The sequence below is a fragment of the Protomyctophum parallelum genome (assembly GCF_964188405.1).
Source record: "Protomyctophum parallelum genome assembly, chromosome: 12".
In the NCBI taxonomy this organism is placed as follows: Eukaryota; Metazoa; Chordata; class Actinopteri; order Myctophiformes; family Myctophidae; genus Protomyctophum; species Protomyctophum parallelum.
The window spans coordinates 19,215,212-19,240,211 of record NC_139712.1 but is presented as its reverse complement, the minus strand read 5'-3'; the positions used below and the strand labels follow the sequence as shown (position 1 = coordinate 19,240,211).

The 25,000-nt window shown below is 44.9% G+C and overlaps 1 long non-coding RNA gene across 1 annotated transcript in view; it reads right to left on the bottom strand.

Annotated features, from left to right (window-relative positions):
• LOC310867721 overlaps window positions 1–25,000 on the bottom strand; it is a 58,294-nt gene that overhangs the window by 2,536 nt on the left and 30,758 nt on the right. The window contains exon 2 of the long non-coding RNA XR_014570020.1: window positions 21,840–21,924. This is a non-coding gene — a long non-coding RNA (uncharacterized lncRNA). The remainder of the gene's footprint in view (window positions 1–21,839; window positions 21,925–25,000) is intronic.

Sequence of the window (25,000 nt, the reverse complement as noted above, 5' to 3'; positions counted from 1 at the left end):
TGCCAGAGGTACAGAGGCTCTGCACGGCCCGCCAACTTCACAGAGAAACACACGGTTTGTTGTGTTTGGTCCAACATCGAACTGATATCATGCTACGAGAAAGAGATACTGTCTGTCTCTCCACGGCCATCCCTTTAGCTTTCCTACTGTCTGTCTCTCCATCCCTCTCAGCTTTCCTACTGTCTGTCTCTCCATCCCTCTCAGCTTTCCTACTGTCTGTCTCTCCATCCCTCTCAGCTTTCCTACCGTCTGTCTCTCCATCCCTCTCAGCTTTCCTACTGTCTGTCTCTCCATCCCTCTCAGCTTTCCTACTGTCTGTCTATCCATCCCTCTCAGCTTTCCTACTGTCTGTCTCTCCATCCCTCTCAGCTTTCCTACCGTCTGTCTCTCCATCCCTCTCAGCTTTCCTACTGTCTGTCTCTCCATCCCTCTCAGCTTTCCTACCGTCTGTCTCTCCATCCCTCTCAGCTTTCCTACTGTCTGTCTCTCCTATAGACTCTTTCCTACGGTCTGTCTCTCCTATAGACTCTTTCCTACTGTCTGTCTCTCCTATAGACTCTTTCCTACGGTCTGTCTCTCCTATAGACTCTTTCCTACGGTCTGTCTCTCCTATAGACTCTCCCTTTCAGCCCATCTCCTACTGCAGTGGTTTTATTCAGCTCCAGAGATCCCACAAGATAAATGTGATGTTTGTTTACCCGGGACAAACTATAGTGAAAAAACTGCTGATCTACAAGCTCACATCACAACACGTCATCATTCAAATATTTTATGGACAGCTTTGATTCTGTGTAAAACGATTACACACACACACACACACACACACACACACACACACACACACAAGCACGCACGCACAAACAACTTCATCCAACTCCAACTCTACTAACGTACCAAAACCATAAGATGGAGGCGAGGTGAGAGGCTGACAAAAACCATGCACACACACACACACACACACACACACACACACACACACACACACACACACACACACACACACACACACACACACACACACACACACACACACACACACACACACACACACACACACACACACACACACACACACACACACACACACACACACACACACACACACAAACTGCAGCCGACTTTAAACTTTTACTGTACTAAACAAAACACACAATACGTCGTCCACGTCGGGTTCAAAACAAAACTGTAACTTTTTGAAAATAGCAAAAATAGCACATCTGCAAGCTTGATCTTGAGCTGTGTGCGTGCGTGTGTACTGTGTGTGTGTGTGTGTGTGTGTGTGTGTGTGTGTGTGTGTGTGTGTGTGTGTGTGTGTGTGTGTGTGTGTGTGTGTGTGTGTGTGCGTGTGTGCGTGTGTGTGTGTGTCTGCAAGCTCACAATGTGCCGTAAACATGATGCATTGTGAGCTTGGAGATCAGCCATTTTTGTCGAACAGATTTGGTGTCGCCATAATAGACCCTTTATATACAGTGCCCTTACAATACCCTTATACTTATAATTATATTAATCTTATACATTAGGTCTGAGGTATGGGGGTCCACGGGTGGCCTGAACGCACACCAAACCAGGGGGGGTCCTTGAGATGAAAATGTCTGGGAACCACTGGTTTAGCCCTCCAAATCTCCCTCTGCGCAGGCAGAGCAGTCAGGCTCCAGTGCATGGGTGTGTGTGTGTGTGTGTGTGTGTGTGTGTGTGCACTGTTTAATATGGACACCGTGCTCAAACTGCTGCATTTGCATGCAGTCGGCTTCGCTCGCTCGCCCACCTAGAGAGAGAGAGAGAGAGAGAGAGAGAGAGAGAGAGAGAGAGAGAGCATGCTCTGGAGGCAACATCTGCGCCTTTACCACTGAAGCCACTCTGCAGCCATAAGAGGGTGTGTGTGCGCGTGCGTGTGTGTGTGTGTGTGTGTGTGTGTGTGTGTTGTAGCACAACTGCATGGGTCATAGATTATTCAAGTACTGTACGTGAGTGAGTGTGAGTGTGTGCGTGCGTGCGTGCGTGCGTGCGTGCGTGCGTGCGTGCGTGCGTGCGTGCGCACTGCGCACATGCAGTGGGAGACTAGGCTGGGCGGTCCAATTGGCTTCATTTTCTTCTTCTTTTTTTTGCAGTGTGTGCAGTCAGCCTGCGTGTTAATCCAGCGCTCACCAATTAGTGTAAATTGCACTCAATTTTTCACCCATGAGGAGTTTAAAAGTTCGCCAGCTGAACGCCGTTCGCCCTTGGGAGGATGGATGGATGGTGTCCAGCACAAGAAACAAAGACAGGGGAACGAGTGTGTGCATGTACATACATTATCTCATGCAAGAAATCGATTAGTGTACCATGTGCACGTGCGCTTTTCTACAATGCGTGTGTGTGTGTGTGTGTACGTGTGCGTGCGTGCGTGTATACGTGCGACCCAGCACAGATGGTTCTTGATAGAGCCATGTGCACCGGACCGCTCCGGGACACATTATGGCAATTTGCAGCCTTGCAGAGGCAGCGCCCGTTGTCAGCAGCGGTGAGGAGTCACTGCCAGGACCTTCAGTACAGGGTCAGAACCCATGGGGGTTCTATGAGCACTGCACTGCCAGGACCTTCAGTACCGGTTCAGAACCCATGGGGGTTCTATGAGCACTGCACTGTCAGGACCTTCAGTACAGGGTCAGAACCCATGGGGGTTCTATGAGCACTGCACTGTCAGGACCTTCAGTACAGGGTCAGAACCCATGGGGGTTCTATGAGCACTGCACTGAACAGAACCTTCAGGACCGGTTCAGAACCCATGGGGGTTCTATGAGCACTGCACTGTCAGGACCTTCAGTACAGGGTCAGAACCCATGGGGGTTCTATGAGCACTGCACTGAACAGAACCTTCAGTACGGGGTCAGAACCCATGGGGGTTCTATGAGCACTGCACTGCACAGAACCTTCAGTACAGGTTCAGAACCCATGGGGGTTCTATGAGCACTGCACTGTCAGGACCTTCAGTACAGGGTCAGAACCCATGGGGGTTCTATGAGCACTGCACTGTCAGGACCTTCAGTACAGGGTCAGAACCCATGGGGGTTCTATGAGCACTGCACTGTCAGGACCTTCAGTACAGGGTCAGAACCCATGGGGGTTCTATGAGCACTGCACTGCCACACTAATGCCTCATTTGTGCTCCAGCTATTTTCTTTTTTTCCTTTCTTTTTTTTTCTCCCCAATGTAGTAGTTATCCAAATTGATTCCTCCCCACACACACGTCTTTGTGTTGTCACTGATGTTGTAGGTGTAGCCTCGGAAACCCAGACGTTTTTATTTCCAGGGAGGAAAAAAAAGTCTGGGTCTGAGTCCACTTCAATACGGCATAGAGTAGCGCAAATGTCGATCACTCTCTGCTGATTTCTGATCGTCTGCACCTTTGTTAGATTGACGCACACACATAAGCTACTGTACACACACACACACACACACACACACACACACACACACACACACACACACACACACCTCTCTCTCCTGTCGCTCTAACTAATTAGTGTAAAAATATATATATCCCTTGGAAATGCAGGTTTCACACAAGAGATTCCAGACCAATATCTACGCTGACATATTAATCTGGCCATGCCAGGCCAGGACGTACAGTATGAACAGAGGCGTCTGGGAGAAATGCGAGTCCCTGTGCGATATGTCGGGGGGAACAATGTTCCAGCGACATTTTTTAAATTAATCAATTCATTAATACTTACTTTTGCCTTCACTTTCCTACAAATATTATGCCTATGTTGTCATCTCCAATGAGTAATAAATTGACATGCACTGCCCAATTTAGCAGCTTAACAGTGTGAATGCGAATACTAATATACCACTGCGCAGGCCGCCTCGGTGCATATGCATATCAGAACGAACGTTTTTAACTCAAATCTTTGCTTCTGGAGGGACCCTGGAACAACATATTTTCAGATGGGGGTCTCGGAGGCCAATTACAGATCATTTTTGGGGTCCTTGACATGGAATATTGAGTGATATAGGCCTAGAAACATAGGTATTTCAGAAAACTGTCAGGATTTAGAGGACATTTCTTTCAGGCCTAAATGGGCTAGAACAAGACCCGTCTGGGAAGAGGAGATACGTGAGGAGGGGGACTGTAGAGAGATAAGAGGCGCTGATGATGGAGTCGGCGGTGCGTGTGACTGCCATCAAATAGCACTTCAGACGCCTCTCTTCCGGTTGGTTTATTCCGTTACTGGCTTTCTCTGGTTACCATCCTCATGCCCTCCACTTTTGGTGTTTTTCCTGTAAATTAATGTTCTACTACTTGGTCATACTTAAAACGCGGCACAAAGCGATGGCATTTTGAGCTTGTAGATTTGCTACTTTTGCGATTTTTTAATTTGAATCCTGAAAAGTAACGTGTTTCGGACATTTGAGGTTCATTTCCACCCGACCAACAACCTGGAGTTGTTGCCAATATGTATGTATTGTAGCCAAAGGGCTCCATTTTCGTCACCGCTAAACCCCTTATCCCTAAACTTCTTTGCCTTTTTTTACTATTTTGAAAAACATTTTTTGAATAGTTCAACTAGCCAATCTACATTGACATGTTGTGAGCTTGTAAACTGGCTATTTTAACTATTCAAAAATGTTTTGCTAAATATTAAAAAAAAAGGCAAAGAAGTTTAGGGATGAGGGGTTTAGCGGTGATGAAAATGGAGCCCACAGGCTATATCTGTCTTACTGACGAATTGAATATAATGGACCACAATGGAAACAAGATCATGCGTGGATTTTTATGTTCTCCTTTTACCATAACCTTTGTCAGTAGCCTATACTACATGTACTGTTAAGAAGTGTTTTAAAGTGAAATACCCCTTTAACTGTTGCACCAATAAAGTATATTGTGAACAAAAACAAAAACCTTGTGTGAATGCATGCGTTGCGTGTGTGTGCGCATGTGTGTGTGCGCGTGCGCGTGCGTCCGTGTGCTGCACACACACACACACATCCATCCATGTCCAAGCACCCCAGTCTAGCTCAGTGCCATGTGGTTCTAAATGTTTTTTTTTTTGTGGCTTTCACCTTTATTTTATATTTTTTATAGAGGGACAGACAGTAGGTTGACAGGAAAGGGTGACATGCAGTAAAGGCCGTCGAGATCGGGAGTCGAACCCGCGGAACACTGCCAGGCTCGTACTACCAGCCGAGGTGCCACGGCCCAGGCCTTCTGGACCGCTGAGCCACGGCCCAGGATGGACCTCTGAGCCACGGCCCGGGCCCGGTGGACCGCTGAGCCATGTGGTTCTTATATACACAAACACATGCATAAAGCCCTGCGGGTGCAAAGCCGGAGCTATCGGAGTCAAACGCTCTCATCAGTGGAACAACATTGCTTTGTTGATGAAAAGGGGTGTCTGGAGACTGCACGGGGAACTGTGCAGTTTAAAAAAAAGAAAGGCAGATGAAAGGGCTTCATTTCGTCAGCCCCCCCCCCCCCCCCCCCCCGATCTCCCATCTGCAGTTTTTCAAACGCATGAACCAGTAGCGCTGAGACGACAGCGGGAGCTTGAAGCTTCGGCATGCAGAGATGACTTCAAACGGGCTGACGAGTTTTTGAGAGGAAGAGTTTTGGTGACAAGGCTATATACCGACATGAGGCTGAACCGCCATGGGATAAAACACGTATACTTCAAAGAGCTGAGCCTCCTGAATAGAAAAAACAAGTTACTCCCGATCCGAAAAAGAAAACATGCAGCGGTCGTCCAAAAAGATTGTTTGTGAAGAAATATTACAGCAAAATGAGCATCTAAACAAAAGAAAAAGGAAACATCGTCAAACGTATAACTGGAGCATTGTTCAGAGTAACATTTCTCCAACCACAGAACCACCTGTGTTCTCACGTGTTATATCGTCAAACCATTGCGTTTCCTTGACTTCTAGGGCTCCATTTTCGTCACTGCTAAACCCCTTATCCCTAAACTTCTTTGCCTTTTTTTTTTTAACTATTTTGAAGAACATTTTTGAATAGTTCAACTAGCCAATCTACATCGACACGTTGTGAGCTTGTAGACTGGCCATTTAAACTATTCAAAAATGTTTTGCTAAATAGTAAAAATAGGCAAAGAAGTTTAGGGATAAGGGGTTTAGCGGTGACAAAAAGCCCTGACTATCTCTTCCAAAATATTTGAATGCTACCAGAGGGCCTGTAATTCCATCCGGTAAAAAGTTGAGAACTGCTCCAAGACCGGAAGCAACAATCGAAACGTAGATACATTCAAGAAAAACTAAAACTAAACAAAAACGAAGACAAACCAGTACAAGAAACAAAACAACAAGGACAAAAAGATGCACACTATTCACTCTTGTATAAATGCCATTTTTCCCAACGTTTTTCAAATAGCTCCGCCTTGGTCCCCAGATTATGAGTCATTTTCTCCACGAGATATATTTCTTCAATAATTTCCATCCAGTGCTCCTCTCCTCTCTAGGAGGGTCTGCTTTCAAACATCTCCTCGTCATGGCTTTCTTAGCTGCTATTAGCACTATTCTGAACAGTCCTCATGTCCTATTATGTCCTCTGATGTCAGTCCAAGGTATAAACTATGGGGGTCACGAATTATGTTATATCCCATAATTTTCTCTAACAGTACCAAAATGCCTGCACCTTCTCACACAGCCTAAATATATTAAATATATGGGAGTGATTGGCACTCGACACCCACACTGTCTCCAGCAATATTGCTGAAACCAAACAAACAAAGTGTTCAAAACATCTTTAAACCATTTCTGCTAAGCAGCAAGCCAGCTCGGCTTGGACTAATTTGGTTATTTACGCGACTGCAAAGGCGAGGCGGCAGTGGGGAATTTATTTGACATGGCATCCTGCCTTTCTATGAATTCTTCGAGCTTCTGAAAATACAGACTGTCAAGCAGCTACAGTTGATTATTGTGGGAGACAATGTCTCTCTCTAGAGATGATTTGCCTTCAATCGTTGGGAAAACCAATCTTTAGTCACACACATCAAATGGACATTTAGCCAACTGCAACACCACACATGCATGTTTCTTGGAGTGGCCCTGCAGTTGTTTTATGTATCATGAACAAAAAGAAGACATCAAAATGACATCAATACAAATAATTCATATTGACTGTGGGATCACATTATAGGATATATGTCTAAATGGTAAATGGTAAATGGTGCATTTATATAGCGCCTTTATCCAAGGCGCTTTACATAGATTGTGCATTACATTCACCCATTCACACACCGATGGCAGCGGAAACCATGCAAGGCACCAACTAGCACATCGGGAGCAATTAGGGGTTCAGTGTCTTGCTCAAGGACACTTCGACAGTAACTCTGGGGGAGCCCGGGTTCGAACTGGCAACCTTACGGTTACCATCCAGGTACTCTACCCCTGAGCCACTGCCGCCCCTTGTCTACCCTTAGGGCTGAGCGAGTGGCCAAAGTGTTTTGTGTGTGTGTGTGTGTGTGTGTGTGTGTGTGTGTGTGTGTGTGTGTGTGTGTGTGTGTGTGTGTGTGTGTGTGTGTGTGTGTGTGTGTGTGTGCGTGCATGCGTTGAATGGTTTCCAAGGAGAGTCTATCCTGCACTGCATGTTCACATCTGCTGTTTGTATCTGGTCACAGAGAGTTGGCATGTTTTCATTTGGGCATTTTGAGTGTTTTAGAAGAGTGACTTGTGTTTTCTGCTGAGAAATAAATGCCTCTGTGGCCCCGCTAAAAGTCTCTACCCGCCGGGGGAGTGATGAATAAACCATACAAAATATTATTTTGCATCAAAACAAATATTATTTTGCATCATACTTATATATTCATACTTCAAAAACCGACCTCGTTCTGAACTTCTGATAGATGTAATGATGAATTGATAGCGGAAAAATAAAAGCTCTCGTTGTTTAATGTAGAGACGATCTCCTAAAACATGACGGTCAACAACTTAAGCCCTATACTGTATAAACTACATCATATAACAATAGCAACAATAAACACTAAACAGAAAGCTGTATTTAAAGGTATATTCAGTGATTTCACTTAATTCAAATCTTTTTTTGTTTTGTTGTGAAAATCCTCCCTACTATAGAGTGTGCTGACCATATAAGGAGTTCCTCCCTGTCCCCAGTTAACCCCTGGGGGTCAAAAAACCTTATAGGTTTCGTTTTTGGCTATGTGGCAAAAACCTTCATCCAATCAGGATATAGAGGGGCCTTCCGCCAGTCATGATGGAGCGGGGGCGGGCCTTGGTGTGTGTGCTGTTGGCCTGTCGCATGTGTCCCCCCCACTGTATGTGCACATCTTGTTACCGGGGCGGACCGGGTGGGGTTTTCTAAATCACTGAATGCTCCTTTAACTATTATTTCTGGCACAGGAATACCTGCGAGGGCTGTTTAATGCAACACCTACATATCCTGCTGCTACACCAACACCAGTCAGGACAGAACTACACAGTAGGGTGCCCCCCCCCCCCCCCCCTCTAGTCTGGTCTCTGAGATTATTAACACATCGGTGGGCAACACAGAAGGGGTGTGTGTGTGTGTGTGTGTGTGTGTGTGTGTGTGTGTGTGTGTGTGTGTGTGTGTGTGTGTGTGGAAGCACAGTGGTGAGTGAGACCCTCTCTACTTCACATCACACCTCATCCTCCACTCCCCTCTTATTTGGGGATTTGGCCAGAAGAGAAGAATTATTGTGTAAAAGACTTGTGAAAATTATTCAAAAATATTCACAAACTTGCGAAGTCGGGTGGCACGGTGGCAATGTTCCTGGCCCATCCACGGAGGTTGTGGGTTTGAATCCACCGTGGTGCATAATCTATCTACCGTATGTGGAGACAAAATGGCCTGTGTTCGGCGTAGGTAAGCCGAACACAGGCCAATTGCTCCACCCCGCTCCCCAGTGGGGGCTCCGAGGAAACAACAACAGTGACAACACAGACATTTGTGTGAGGGAGGAATCAAATGGCACAACAACTAAATTGCCAAATCTCTTGGTCCGACTTAAAAAAAATAAGCTATTTCTTCTGCAATAAAAAAAAGAAAGAAAAGGAAGCTATTGCAAAACGATATTCCGTTATCAGACAGTATCCCCTCCTCTACCTCCGACACATGTTCCGTTATCAGACAGTATCCCCTCTACCTCCGACACATGTCAGAGGCTTCACATGTAAACACTGGCTGTTTTTAAATGGACACCGGAGTCATTATTATTCTGGATTTGGGTTGACGGAGGGTGAGCCGTTGCCAGAGGCAGAGGGACGTATCTTTGGCTCACAACCTACGGGGTACGATTATTCAGTGGCCCAGTCCGCACATGCACGGGGGCTGGCTTTTCTCATAGAGTTTAAGCCGCTCGCAGACTGCAGAGCGACTCGTTTAAGGCTTTTTCCACACTTTTTTCGTTTTGCGGACGGCGGCCCATAAGGTCCGCACATAAGGTCATCAGCACACGGGCATGGTTCCTTCCTCGTGCCAGGCCTACCAATAGTACACGGACCGCTCCAAGCAACTAATCAAATTCATAATGGCCGTGTTAGATTTTAGGTGCGTCAATATACTGTCTATATGCGAAAATACATCATAAACTGAAACCAGATATAATCATTAAGGAACGTTTATGTATATACCGTACTATGTGTACTACGGTATGTAAACTCTTAATTTTCATTTTCCAGTCGCAAATGGCTGGAACCCCTAAAATAATTTGGCAACCCACGGGTTGAGAACCCCTGGTGTAAAGCACATTTACATAAGTACTGGACTTAAGTAGCCTACTGTTCCAACACCTCAATCTGAGCCTCAATTCCGACAAAGATTACAAGTATAGCGAGCCAAGAGCACTTCAAAGACACCCATCAACGAGGGATCAATGAAATGGCTCCATGGATCCGGAGGTAATTATAATTATCAATCAATACTTATGGTGGCTTATGGTCCACCCGTTTCTGGATGTAGGAACATCACGTAAAATCCACTCCTAAAGTGTGCCGCTGTTTGCTTGAAGATAAACACCAAGTGGGGTTTATTTTTAACTGTCTTTTGAAAGAAAGTTTTTGTGTGTGCGCATTAAATATATCTCGCAAGAAACTTACAAACGTTTCCCCAATAACAAAAAAGCCCTAATCCTTGCAGACAAAAAAACAATTAGGAATAATCACTGCCTTAAAAAAACAACAACATTATACTAGAAAACATCACGGAACAGATGTGTGTTTGTCCCTCCAGGAAGGACAGAAATGACATTCAGGGGATGCATAAAAACATTGCAGTCAACTGAGATCCACGAATCAACAAAGTACAAACGATGACTAAGAGATAAATCCTAGGCTGTGTGTGTCAACTGGAGACAGCTCTGTAGACAGTCTACACTACTGGTTCCCAAACACTGGGTCAGGGACCCATTTGTGGGTCGCGGACACATATTTATGGGATCATTTATTATTTTGTTTCCTACACTTTGTTTTTCATTATTATTTCAAAAACATTTTCAAAAAACATCTGCAGAAAAGCAAAAAAATAAAAAATCCCCAGTAATTTCATGAAGAAATAAAAGAAAAATCAGACCAGTCTGAAGCGAGTGGTGCAACAGCACCCCCTATTGGTACTCTAAACATCGGGACAGAGGGACATTGATGTTACTTAAAGATGGAGTGCCGTGATTTCTTTCCACACTTAAACATGATCATCAGGTGTATTTAAGTGTATATGAGGTATAATTTTTTCAAAAAAGTGTACAGTATTTGTTAAAATGATGCTTTTATGTGGACACACCCACCAGTTCATTAGGTATGCGTGAGTTTAACCATAGCACCACCCACCTAATCCAGTCCCTCCGCCTCCTCCTTTAAGACCACCCACTTGTCCTAGTCCCTCCCCCTCCTTATAAAAGGACAGCCCATGGCTCTGCCCTTTTGTTTACAAAATGGCAAATTGGTGTCTGTAATGTAACAAAAACTCATGTTTTTGTGAATGTTAGAAGTGAACACTTCCCAAATTTCTGAGATATCGTATAGGCACCAATGTGCACTTATAATGCCACCATCCATGTATAGGCATAATAATACCACGCATCCATACCATATCAGATCTGTTTTTTCTGATTTTTTATAATCATTTATTTATTTCCTCCAATTATATTGACCCTATTGTCGCAATCAGCTCAGCTCATCATCCAATTCGATCATAGTTTAACAGCAGAAACAATTAGTTTGATAGATAATTTAGCCTACAATATATTGTAGGCTATTGATTTCCTCCAGCTAAGCACCCTGGCATTAAAACTGTCCTTTATCTGACTGCATTGAGTTTCAGCAAAAGTCGCCAGATTTAAAGAAACAAGCGGCCAGGTCCACAAAAATAGGTCACAGAAATTGCTGTGAATATTTATGAAAACGTTTCAACAACACCAATCCTTTTAACAACATATTAATCTGAGGGTCCTTCACATGAACCATTGGTCAAGTCAACCACATCTCCCCTGAAAGTTACTTATATGAAAACAAGCCCAAGTCGCTTGTAATAGCCAGACATGGCAACAAGACTTCCAGCGCGACACAACATACTTCTAATTCTTGACTTTACAGCCTTGTATAAGTATTAGGACCTACATACATATTGACTACAACAGCCAACAAGAATGCACACTGTGACACTACACTCTGTATCAAAGCCCGACCACTGTGATTATAAAAGAAACAACCTACTCCTTGAGAAGAGCATGAGCAACTATACAGCAGAGCATGCAGGTAGGCTATAAGACTGGTTTGTTGTGGTTTTCCTTGATTAATCCTGAGGACCCGACGTGAACATTTACTTGCTTCCAATCTAACGAAAAACAGTCTGCTCTGCTGTGAACTGGTAATGTGTGAAATGACTGTTAGACACAGAGCAGCAAAAGCAAACTGGCTGTGTTCAGTTCACACGTGTGTATGTGGCAGGCAGCTCCGCCCACAGAGGTTGTCGTATTTAAAAAATATGTATAGAGGGGGAGGTGCGTGTGTGCGTGCAATATTTTTACGTCACACTATCCGTGTTTACTTCATTGGCCCGTTTGACCGTCAAGGGTTCAGCCTCCAGGAAGAAACCCTAAATACAAAGTTATTACACCATTGGACATAAAAACGACTCCAGGGTGTCTAATGAAGTACTGTCACCCCATAGACACATGAAAAGCTGGAAAAATACAAAAATTGTGGCACTCCATCTTTAAAATCACAACGTCGCGGTGTGATGAGTTGTGAGCTTAAGTACATCGCTACGTTTCTGCCACGCTATTGTATGACAAACTGTGGCAGTAATTTATGAAGAAAAGGTTTCTTCCTGACATCAACGATATGCACATCCGTCTCTAACGGGTCTTGTGTCTGGGTTTTTATAGGTCCACAGTACGTGTGTTAAATACCAGAGCTCTTTAATACACATACTGTAAGCAGAACAGAATTCCCCTATGAGGATTAATGAAGGTTCAATTATTATTAATTATGATGGAAACTCCCCAGAGGGGTTAATATGCATACAGTAAAAGAAAGGAAGAAAGCAAATAAAGTTAACGTGCAGTGAAACGAGATGAGCTTAATGTCACTCCTTTTTTTCTTTTTTTTAATGATTTTTCTAGGTCATTCGAAACCAGGGGTCGGAAAAGTATAAGTTTGGCTTTGGGCCTTTTCTAAGCCATTAGAAGTCGGGCCAGAACAGAACCAGAACAGAACCGGTGGCTAATTTAGGAACTGGAACATGCGACAGACCACCTTAGTAATACTATAAGGTTAATACAAACCAGGCCACCTTAGTAATACTATAAGGTTAATACAAACCAGACCACCTTAGTAATACTATAAGGTTAATACAAACCAGACCACCTTAGTAATACTATAAGGTTAATACAAACCAGACCACCTTAGTAATACTATAAGGTTAATACAAACCAGACCACCTTAGTAATACTATAAGGTTAATACAAACCAGACCACCTTAGTAATACTATAAGGTTAATACAAACTAAAGATGTGTGTCGTATACATGTAGATGCATACTGATAAAACGGCATTGTGATGTTATTACAGGTGCAGACAGAAACTATTGTGTAGCCTATTCATTTTGGGAAGGCCCCGTCCTTAAAAGTGGCAATTGGAGGACATTTAGTTCATCAGAAAGTACAAAAATATATATTTATTTTTATCTAGACACAGTCTGCTTTTTGAGTTCTTACATTATTAAAGGTGTTTTCTGGGATGAAACAGAAACAGTGTACTGTGAAACACAGATGGCTCGTTTGTTTTGTTTTTTATCCAAAAGTTTGATCCTAAAAGTGGTAAGTTGAACATTCAAAGAACAATGAAAAAGGGACTACAAACATCCTGCAAGTCCCTGCCTGGTTTCATAGATGGAACTATACAATCATCCTGAAAGTCCCTGCCTGGTTTCATAGACGCAAAGCCTTGTATTTTTTTTTGTTTTACTGAGAATAAAGTTTAGGGTTAGGCATAGTTTTACTGGGGTTAAGTTTAGGAATCGGATTAGGTTTCGGCACCATTTAACGGAGGTTAAGGTTAGGAATAGGGATAGGGATGTCCCGATCAATTTCTCTCTCTATATATATATATATACAGTATATACACATTATTATATCCCAGCGATTCCCAAATAATTGGAAAACCTTTTCATAGTGCTACGAATAAATACATTTTGAAAGTATACACTACACATAATCGATTCCATCGATCCAAGCCCGGAACACAATCGATTTGATTGATCGTTAAAATAAACATGCTCTGAAGATGCACGCAGCCCAGCCACCCTGAAAGGCCACCGTGCTAAGTGGTGGGATCGACGGGAGGGACTGTCAGATATCCTAAAACTATCGACAGAACAATTTGACGAGGTGACAGCCGTGTCAACGGGGGTGAATGTGACAGCCGCGTCAACGTAGCGGGGGCGAATGTTTCACAGCGACGGATAACGGCGGCGTGCGGCGTGGTCACCTCTGTCCGCCACGAGAACACCACGAAAACCCCAACGGATCGATGGGCTGATTGACGGGGCTTCCCGCCCGCGCTCCCAGGGGGAGGAGGTGGGCCAGGGGGGGAGGCGGGGGGGGGGGGGGGGAGGAGGGGGGGCGGGGGAGGCGGGCGTTCAGACAGCTGCTCTCTGACATACGAACAGAGATAAACCTGTCCAGATAGATGCGCACGCAGGCTCTGCGTCCTCCCGGTGTGTCCATCAGTCGGATACAACAGCCGTGACAACACAGACGTGTGTGTGTGTGTGTGTGTGTGTGTGTGGGGGGGGAGGAATTCATTGGCATCATGGCGACTAACATTGGGGGAAATAAATGGGAAAAATGGCCCCCCAAAAAAAGAACAAACGGCCTAGAGAGACCTAGGGATATTAATTCCTACTTTGCAAAAGAAGTAAAAAGAAAAAAAGGATATGTTTTCGCTTTGAATCATCCTTTAACCCATTTAGGCCTGACGTCGACATTTAACAAAAAGGCTTCTAAATTCTGACAGTTTTCTGAATGTTTCTGTAATATTTCACGTCAAGGACCCCAAATATTCATATGTATATTTGGCCACCGACCACCATCTGAAAATATGTTATTCCAGGAACCCCCCCCCCCCCCCAGAGTTAAAAACGTTCGCTCTGAAAGAACATAATATTCAAAGATTTGAGGCACAATTTCACGATATTTCAAAAAACAGCAGACCTACAAGCTCGTAAGTGCGGCACACAAGCTTGTAGATCTGCTATTTTTCCATAGCTATAAAGCAAAAAACATAATGTTTAAAACACCAAAAGGGGTTCCACTGCCCAAAATGGGTTAAAAAAATAAAATAAAATAATGAATGAATGAATAAATAAATGAAACCACCCTCGGTGGGTTGGATGCTGCCAAATCAACAGTCTTTGATACAGGCCAACACGCCTGGTTCTCTGTGCTGACACACACACACACACACACACACACACACACACACACACACACACACACACACACACACACACACACACACACACACACACACACACACACACACACACACACACACACACACACACACACACACACACACGCAGCGATCGGTGGCGTGGTACAGAGAGACCAGCTGGGCTCTTTGTGGAGCAAACAGGGTATTATTATGACAACACGACAGCAAAACATCAAAGACGCAACGCAGGCAGAGGGATTTCAATCTGATATTATTTAGTTAACTTTGTTTTACACACGCAGCACGCCGTTGGTTCAGTTATAGTTTATACAGTAGTCATTTCAGTTACTAACTTTATAAAGTCCTTAACTGAGAGTTTGTTTTAAAATGTATGAAATTATTTTAATTTCCTAATCTTTTGAAATATATAGACTATATTTTTGTTTAAATGTGGGAAAAGAAAATGGGATTTATTTTTTTACCCGAGTCGTGACCTGGTCCGTGGCCCACAAATGGGTCCCGACCCAGTGTTTGGGAAGCAGTGGTCTAGAACTGCCGATCCTATAGAGCGTCGCAGTCCCGCCCCCTTTCATGACGACGCCAGGCCCAGGAAATGATTCCCAATGCATTTTTCCCCATAGACATTTTTTAAAGTATTTATTTAAAGACGGTTACGCCGCGGACAAAGCCAACTCGAGTCGTGACAAATCATGACAATAAACACAATATTTTGGACCAAACAAATAATTACAAAGAAGAAAAAGTAGAAAAAACGTTTTTTTCTTCTTTCTAATTCTTTGTTCGGTTTAAATACTTTTTGAAAAGTCTATGAGGAAAATGAACGGGGAATCATTTCCTGGGCCCTGTAGGGGGCGGGACTGCGACGCTCTCCCTCACCCTCACCCTGTTCCCAAATGTGATCAACAAAAGACATCAAGGTGAAACTCCTAAGCTGTAGTACGTACTGTATCGTATTCTCAGACACTACCAAATAAAACAACAGTGTGTGTGTGTGTGTGTGTGTGTGTGTGTGTGTGTGTGTGTGTGTGTGTGTGTGTGTGTGTGTGTGTGTCTGCATTAGCTGTTGTTTGTCAGTCTCAATGTCTCAGTGAGGAGTGAGCAACCTGGGGCCAAATGAGGCCAGCCTTTAATCTCTCTCTCTCTGTCTGTCTCTCCCACGTGCACGCACACACAACACACAACAAACACACACACAAATCTATGTTGCTTCTACATAGTGTTGAGAGTGGGTTGCAGAAGACAGAGAGAGAGAGAGAGAGAGAGAGAGAGAGAGAGAGAGAGAGAGAGAGTTGAGATTGAGATAAACAGAGGATGATGAATTTAGGGAAGTGGGGAGAAGACAGATGGAGAAAACAACAGAGAGAAAGAGACAGATACAGCTAGAGAGAGAGAGAGAGAGAGAGAGAGAGAGAGAGGATCTAGCCATGATTTCCTTTGTTCATCTTTGACAACCAGGTACCCAATTTAAAACAAAGTTTCAAGATTCCTCGAAAATAGCAGATCTAAACATCCCTGTAACAGTACAACCATACCACTGACCATAGATCTAAACATCCCTGTAACAGTACAACCATACCACTGACCACAGCCTCGAGGACCCCTGTAACAGTACAACCATACCACTGACCACAGCCTTGAGGACCCCTGTAACAGTACAACCATACCACTGACCACAGCCTCGAGGACCCCTGTAACAGTACAACCATAGGCGGGGGCGGAGCTTCGCGCCAAATCAGTCTCTATCCTTTTAATACTCTATGGTGCCGCCACCAGTCCTTCCAGCACCTGTACTGGGTCTGTGTTCCCAGTTCCCTCTGCTTTGTTCTTCCGAGTCAGCCATATAGACATTTTCGCTGTGCCAGAAATAAAATTAATCGTGGTACTGTATGTACAGTACAACCTTTTTCCCGGAGGGAATATTTTGGCCCAAACACAAAGTTCATTAGAGAATACTTCCCCCCCAGCCCTTGAAACCAATGATTCAACCTGTTGAATAAGTCCCTCAGCCTTGAACACCGGATAAATAGATGTGCCACTGACTGTTACAGTCTGTGAACAAAACAGGCATCCCTCCCCAATGCTAGGATCCAGGCGTGCCTTGTGTCTGTTCGTAGCTATAGCACCATGCAAAAACAATTAGTTGCAACCACATAGTGTAAGTCAACAGAGAACAGTCTGGTGAGTCTATCTACAACGCCAGGAGAGGGAGAGAGAGGGGAGAGGGGTGGCGAGGAGAGAGCAGAGAAAGACAAATTACAGGGACATGGGGACAGACAAACGGATAGACAAACAGACAAAATAAGAACGAGACAGACAGGGCATGACCTCTGTGACCTCACACCTCTACAAGCTCATAGCGCGCCACCGAGTGGCGCGCTATGAGCTTGTAGGTCTGCTATGACCTATGTAACCTCACACACACACACACACACACACACACACACACACACACACACACACACACACACACACTAACACTCACACTCATTAGGTCTCCCTCTCTCACACTCTACTTCCCCTAGACCAGCGGTTCCCAAAGTGGGGTCCGCGGACCCCTAGGGGTACGCGACGCATAGCCAGGGGGGGCCTAGTGAATCATGGTGTGTGTGTGATATGAAATGTCCAGTACCTCCCCAGTGCCTCCCCAAGTGCCACCCCAGTGTCTGCCCTGCAGTGTCTGCCCAGTGTCTGCCCAGTGCCTCCCCAGTGTCCGCCATGGTGCCTCCCCAGTGTCTGCCCAGTGTCCCCTGAGTGCCTCCCCAGTGTCCCCCTGAGTGCCTCCCCAGTGTCCCCCTGAGTGCCTCCCCAGTGTCCCCCTGAGTGCCTCCCCAATGTCTCCCCAGTGGCTGCAGTTTCTCCCCAGTGCCTCCCCAGTGCCTTCCCAGTGCCTCCCCAGTGTCCCCTCAGTGCTTCCCCAGTGCCTCCCCAGTGTCCCCCTGAGTGCCTCCCCAGTGCCTCCCCAGTGTCCCCCTGAGTGCCTCCCGAGTGCCTCCCCAGTGTCCCCTGAGTGCCTCCCCAGTGTCCCCCTGAGTGCCTCCCCAGTGTCTCCCCAGTGCCTTCCCAGTGTCTCCCCAGTGTCCCCTCAGTGCCTTCCCAGTGCCTCCCCAGTGTCCCCTCAGTGCCTCCCCAGTGTCTCCCCAGTGCCTCCCCAGTGCCTGCCCAGTGTCCCCCCAGTGTCCCCCAGTGTCCCCCCAGTGTCCCCCAGTGTCCCCCCAGTGTCTCCAATAGCAATACAAGAGCAATAATACAAATTAATCTTAATTTATTAATCTTATTAATTAATTATTTAATCAAATTAATTAATTAATCAAAATGTTCGACGCAAGAAGGCCCCCCTGCGGCCTGCGCCCAGCACCATGCCAAAGCTTTTTCCTGCAGGAAACACTGCTTGTGGTTGTAAATATATTGTTATCTGTGTTGCGAGGATGAGGGGGTACCTGGAAAAATATCTACCCCAAAAGGGGTACCTGGTCCAAAGAAGTTTGGGAACCCCTGCCCTAGACTACGGCAGCTTCCATCTCAATCTATCCATGCACCCACGCACGCACGCACACAATGTCTGCAAAGCACCAGAAGAGAGAGACAGAGAGAGAGTGAGAGAGAAGCAAATGTCAAACAGCCATAAAGGTACACGTATGACCTTCAGTGCGCCAATCTCCTGAGGCCGTGTGCCGTGTGTGCGCGCTCATATCAAGCCGCCCTCCTTCGCGTGTACACGATACAGACATAGGTGTTCATTATCAAACCTCCACCCATGCGTAGTACACACGCCACCGACATGTGTTCATGTCAAATCTCCATCCTCTGTACACACTACCAACATGTGTTCATATCAAATCTCCATCCTCTGTACACGCTACCAACATGTGATCATATCAAATCTCCATCCCCTGTACACGCCACCAACATGTGATCATATCAAATCTCCATCCTCTGTACACGACACGCTACCAACATGTGATCATGTCAAATCTTCATTCCTTGTACACGCCACCAACATGTGTTCATATCAAACCTCCATGTACAATGTATACATATTACATACTATACTGACATGTGTTCGTATCAAACTCCTAGCATGTGTACACGCTACTAACATATGTTCATGTATCATACATCTGTCATGTGTACACGCTACTAACATATGTTCATGTATCATACATCTGTCGTGTGGGCGGCGGTGGCTCAGGGGTAGAGTGCCTGGATGGTAACCGTAAGGTTGCCAGTTCGAACCCGGGCTCCCCCAGAGTTACTGTCGAAGTGTCCTTGAGCAAGACACTGAACCCCTAATTGCTCCCGATGTGCTAGTTGGTGCCTTGCATGGTTTCCGCTGCCATCGGTGTGTGAATGTGTGTGTGATGGGTGAATGTAATGCACAATCTATGTAAAGCGCCTTGGATAAAGGCGCTATATAAATGCACCATTTACCATTTACCATTTACACGCTACTAACATATGTTCATGTATCATACGTCTGTCGTGTGTACACGCTACTAACATATGTTCATGCATCATACATCTGTCGTGTGTACACGCTACCAACACGCTCTGCAGTGGAGCGGACAGCTCATTATAGCTATAGCTAGTTAACAGTAGGTGTTTCTGTGAATCTGAATCAATGAGCCAAACAAAATGAACAAGCTGAACATGACACACTACAGCTGGGCTCTGTTAAAGGACCACTTCACCACATTTCAACCTTCATATAATTGCATGGTCCACTCCTCATTAATATTCATGATAAAATGCCACAGTTTTTTTTCTCTACTCTGTCTGTGTTCTATCTATCTATAAATATAGGCTATCTACTGTCTTTCAACTTTTGCTATGAGGTTCATCGATAGGCCTACATGAACGCAATAAACCAATTGAAATGATTCCCTCAAATAAATCTTATCTATATGCCATTGGTTTATCGATTCAGAACGCAGCAAACCAATCACAAAACACGGGCAACATATTGCATAAATAAAGGTATGATTCACGGTGCCCATGTTTCAACAATCACTATAGCTACCGACAGACACACACACACACACACACACACACATACACACACACACACACACATGACGACCGGCACATGAGCGCAGCGCGCTGAGAGCGGCCGCCTCTCAGTGCTCATGTGCCCCGAGAACCCGCGCTGCTTCTCCCCTCAGTCCACTGAATCCTTCTGGTATTTGTATTTACATAAATAAGGCAGAGGTGTGCCCTTTGCAAATAATTAAAGGTCACCCGGAAAACTGCATGTATTGGACTGAGTTGTGCCCGTTTCGTTTCTAATCAAGCTATGAATGATTAATTTGCGAGACACACAAGGGGACAGTGTTTAAAAGCAGGTAGAAGTGTCAAATGATGACAAACACAATGTTTAGGGCCGAACAAATAATTAGAAAGAAGAAAAAAACAGCAGGTTACAACACTTCTTTTGTTGTTTTTCTTCTTTGTAATTATTTGTTTGGTTTGTTGGCTTCGTACAACACTTATAAGGTCTTTAAATAAATACTTTTTGAAATGTCTATGGGAAAAATGCATTGGGATTAATTTCCTGGGCCTGGCGTTGTCATGAAAGGGGGCGGGACTGCGACGCTCTTTAGCAGAGTCTTTCCAGTGAGCCAACATGCACTAATAGCAGCACCCTGACTCTGTTTGACCAGAACCTTCATTAGTATCATCAATATAACACCTGTGAAGAAAGTATAGGGGAGGGGCCCAAATTGTTCTTTCCAAAATGGCGTGTGTGCGTATAGAGCCTTTACAATCACTGTGTGTAAACGTCGTCGTCGTGTCATATGACACAGGCTCCTGAGTCATGCGTGCGTGTGTGTGTGTACGTGTGCGTGCGTGCGTGTGTGTGTACGTGTGCGTGCATGCGTGTGTGTGTACGTGTGCGTGCATGCGTGTGTGTGTACGTGTGCGTGCGCGTGTGTTCATCTGTCTTTGCGACCATCACACTCTGACAGGTGTGAGGGAACAGAACAGGCCGACACCCACTGAGTGCTAATGAGGGAACGGGTCAGCGGTTGATGACACGCACGCGCACACACACACACACACACACACACACACACACACACACACACACTTAACCCATTTTGACCTGAGATCAGATTCTAAAAAAATCTTCTACATCCTGACAGTTTTCTGAAAAAGCTATGTTTCCTTGTCGGTCGTTCTTTGATTTTTCAAAAATAGCAGACCTACAAGCTCGTAGCGCGCCATGAGCTTGTAGATCTGCTATTTTTCAATAGCTAAAGCATAACACCCGCCCAAAATGGGTTAAAGTATAAGTACGTTTGTCGGAGAGTCAGCATGCATGCACATTGCACGCACATTCAATCATTTATTTAGGCCCACATAAGAGATGCAATACAAGGACACAAATATTAACAAAATGCCGTCAGCTAATGTTGGACAAACACCTCCACACACCCTCCAGGCCAGTGAAGGGTGTGTTACCAGTAAGTAACGGCGTCTTCGCCATATTTGGCGGCTACGATTTTGCACAGAATTTTGCAAGCCTTTTAGCAGATTTTTGGCATTAAGTTGTTGTAAGCCTCTCTCTATACACACACACACACACACACACACACACACACACGAATGCATGCAATACACATGCACACACAATGTAAATGCCCATATACACATACATAAAGGCATAGCTTATACAAGTGCACACTATCACGCACACACACATGCATAGGTTTGGAGATCCATGCACGCACTTACACATGCTGGTTGGGTACGTGCAAATGCTCCAAATGCTGGTTTTATCCATCGGGAGACTCTAATGTGCGTGTGCGTGTGTGTGTGTGTGTGTGTGTGTGTGTGTGTGTGTGTGTGTGTGTGTGTGTGTGTGTGTGTGTGTGTGTGTGTGTGTGTGTGTGTGTGTGTGTGTGTGTGTGTGTCCTCACCTTTGGGTGCAGAGTTAGGCAACGGTCATGTTTCAGTCAGCAGACCAGCTGACAGGCTGAGAGACACCCACGGACAGTAGAGACTCTAGAGAGAGAGAGAGAGAGAGAGACAGAGAATGAGAGAGAGAGATAGATAGATAGAGATTTATATTAATTTACATTCACAACGTTTTTACCCATAGAGACAGACAATGAGAGAGAGAGAGAGAGAGAGAGAGAGAGAGAGAGACAGAGAGAGGTACATATAGAGAGATAGAGAGAGAGAGAGAGAGAGAGAGAGATACAGAGAGAGAGAGAGAGAGAGAGAGAGAGAGAGAGAGAGAGAGAGAGAGAGAGAGATACAGAGTCAGAGAGAGTCAGAGAGACAGTACATAAACATTTATACCTGTAGAGAGAGGGAGACAGAGAGATATCACCATCCATCACCACCCACCAGGCAAACCAGGCATACTTAATGAACTGGTGGGGGTGCAGCCCACATAAAAACGACATTTTAACAAATACTGTACACTTTTTTTGAAAAACGTCTTCCTCCTTATATATAACAATAAGACCTGATGATTACGTTTTAGGGTGGGGGAAAAAAATCATGGCTCTCCATCTTTAAGTGTTTTTAATTACATTTACGAATGTGCCCCTAATGAGGAAGTGTTATCGTTCCCATGACAGGGTTGAGAGTGATGAAAGCAGTGTGTAACTGACTGTGTGGTGGTCATTCAGTGGTCATTCAGTGGGCCAATAAGGACGCAGTGGCACAGCTGTCCTTTTGGCATATCGCCGTCATCATTTTCTCTAATTATATGCCCGTCAGTCATCTCAGAAGAAGAGCAGGTGTTACATAATGTGACCTTTCGCTTCGGATCTCTTCAATTCTATACGTAGAGGAGTCACACCACCTCGGGAGGGAGGGTGTGTGTGTGTGTGTGTGTGTGTGTGTGTGTGTGTGTGTGTGTGTGTGTGTGTGTGTGTGTACAAACAAGCTTGTGTGTGTGTTTGTACACGGCCACACGTGTGGATGAGTATACACCTGCCTCTAAACGGGTCGGTCGTTTCTAAGTGAACAGGTACTCGGTAGTAGGCCTTCCGCTGTGATGCTGTCGGTACCATTAAAAAGGTACCAACTGTGTGGAGTTTGCATGTTCTCCCCGTGTCCCCTAGGGTAGGTACCCTCACAAAAAACATGCAGTAATCCTGGTCTCTAAACTGCCTCCCCCTGGCCAGCCTGATGGAGGGGAAAGGAACTGGTTGGAATAACGTGTTCCTTCCACGCGCTACGTCCAACCAGGGAAACTCCCCCCTGTCAGGTGTAAAGGAGCAACTTGGACACTCAGGCATGAAGGAAGCATGAGTTCAAGTCCGTTGCTCTCCCCAGGTTGGTGGAGGGTGTGTAGAGCCCAGGATCACATTAGATAATTGACACAGGGGTGAAAAATGGGTTACAAAATCGTGGGTAAAAAAAAAAAAAAAAAGTACCAACTTCTTTAACCTACTAGACTAGAGTCATCATGAGCGTGTACGTGTTCGCCAGAGCTTCCTAAAACACATTATCCAAGAGAGAGAAAACTACTGAGGTCTAAATGTATTGATTTATTCATCATCAACCCCAAAAAGGCAAATGACAGCTGCTGGCTGGTGCTGCTGGTATAACAGCCTATAACTAATAACAAGAGGTATAATAAATAATAACTGCTCATCCTCCTCTCCTCTCAGAATAATTTTATCCCATTTTGGGGCGGGAACACCCCTTTTGGTGTTTTAACTAAGCATTATGTTGTACTTTAGCTATTGAAAAATAGCAGATCGACAAGCTTGTAGGTCTGCTATTTTTGAAAAATCGTAAAAATGCGGCACGCATCTTTGAATATAAATATTCTTTCAGAGAACTTTTTTTTTTTACGTCAGGCCTAAATGGGTCAATATTCCACCTCTCTCCATCATCCTTCATAGCATTTATATTGGCTATTCATTCCCCCCTGTGTGTGTGTGTGTGTGTGCGTGTGTGCGTGTGTGCGTGTGTGTGTGTGTGTGTGTGTGTGTGTGTGTGTGTGTGTGTGTGTGTGTGTGTGTGTGTGTGCAGGTCGTGGTAGATGTGTCTTATCTCTCTCCATCCCTGACATTTTCACTCCACTCTTCCATTACCCCCCCCCCCCCCCCCTTGTGCGGTATACATCATGTTGTCATGGTGATGTGAGCAGAACCAGGTGCCGCTAATTGCACCCATAAACCCTTACAAAAGCCTTCTACTAAAATGATCTTCTTACAGATCGGCCCATTTTCCCTGGATTTGAAATAGGGCTAAAGAGGGTAATTTATTGAGCATGTATACTTTATATTCTTCTTACTACTGGACTGACCACAAAACCGCACGCACACACACACACACGCACACTTAATGACAAAATTACAGGGATGCAAACATGTGAGGTGATAAAAGAGTTGACCTGACCTGAACAGAAAGTAGGGTATATTATATTATATAACTATATTATCGTTGTCAGAGATATTGTATCTTCGAATTACGACTTTTCATGTATGTTCGTCCGTTAATGGTTAATGCCCTACTTCTTCATACACGAATGTCAAGCAAAATAAGTGAAAATGGCCTATATTATATTATATTTCCACTATGTCTGAACATTACGGCTCAATCAGCTAAATTTTATTTATTTTTTTACCACACATGACAAATAGCTGTGTTTATATTCTAATTATCCAACTCTCAACCCTGAGTGATGCAATTAATTAATTAAAAGCCGCAAAGGAGCTGCAATTTGCACTGCAAACGTTTCCCACATCATGCATCCTAGGAGAGTCCCAGTGTTGTGTTCCAGACTCTCAGACCTATCACTACATGAATCTGATCTCAGGTCAGAATGGGCTAGGAGAGTCCCAGTGTTTGTGCCAGACTCTCAGACCTATCACTGATCTCAGGTCAGAATGGGCTAGGAGAGTCCCAGTGTTTGTGCCAGACTCTCAGACCTATCACTGATCTCAGGTCAGAATGGGCTAGGAGAGTCCCAGTGTTTGTGCCAGACTCTCAGACCTATCACTGATCTCAGGTCAGAATGGGCTAGGAGAGTCCCAGTGTCTGTGCCAGACTCTCAGACCTACTGATCTCAGACCTATCAATACGTGAACTTTCATATCAGACAAAAACATCC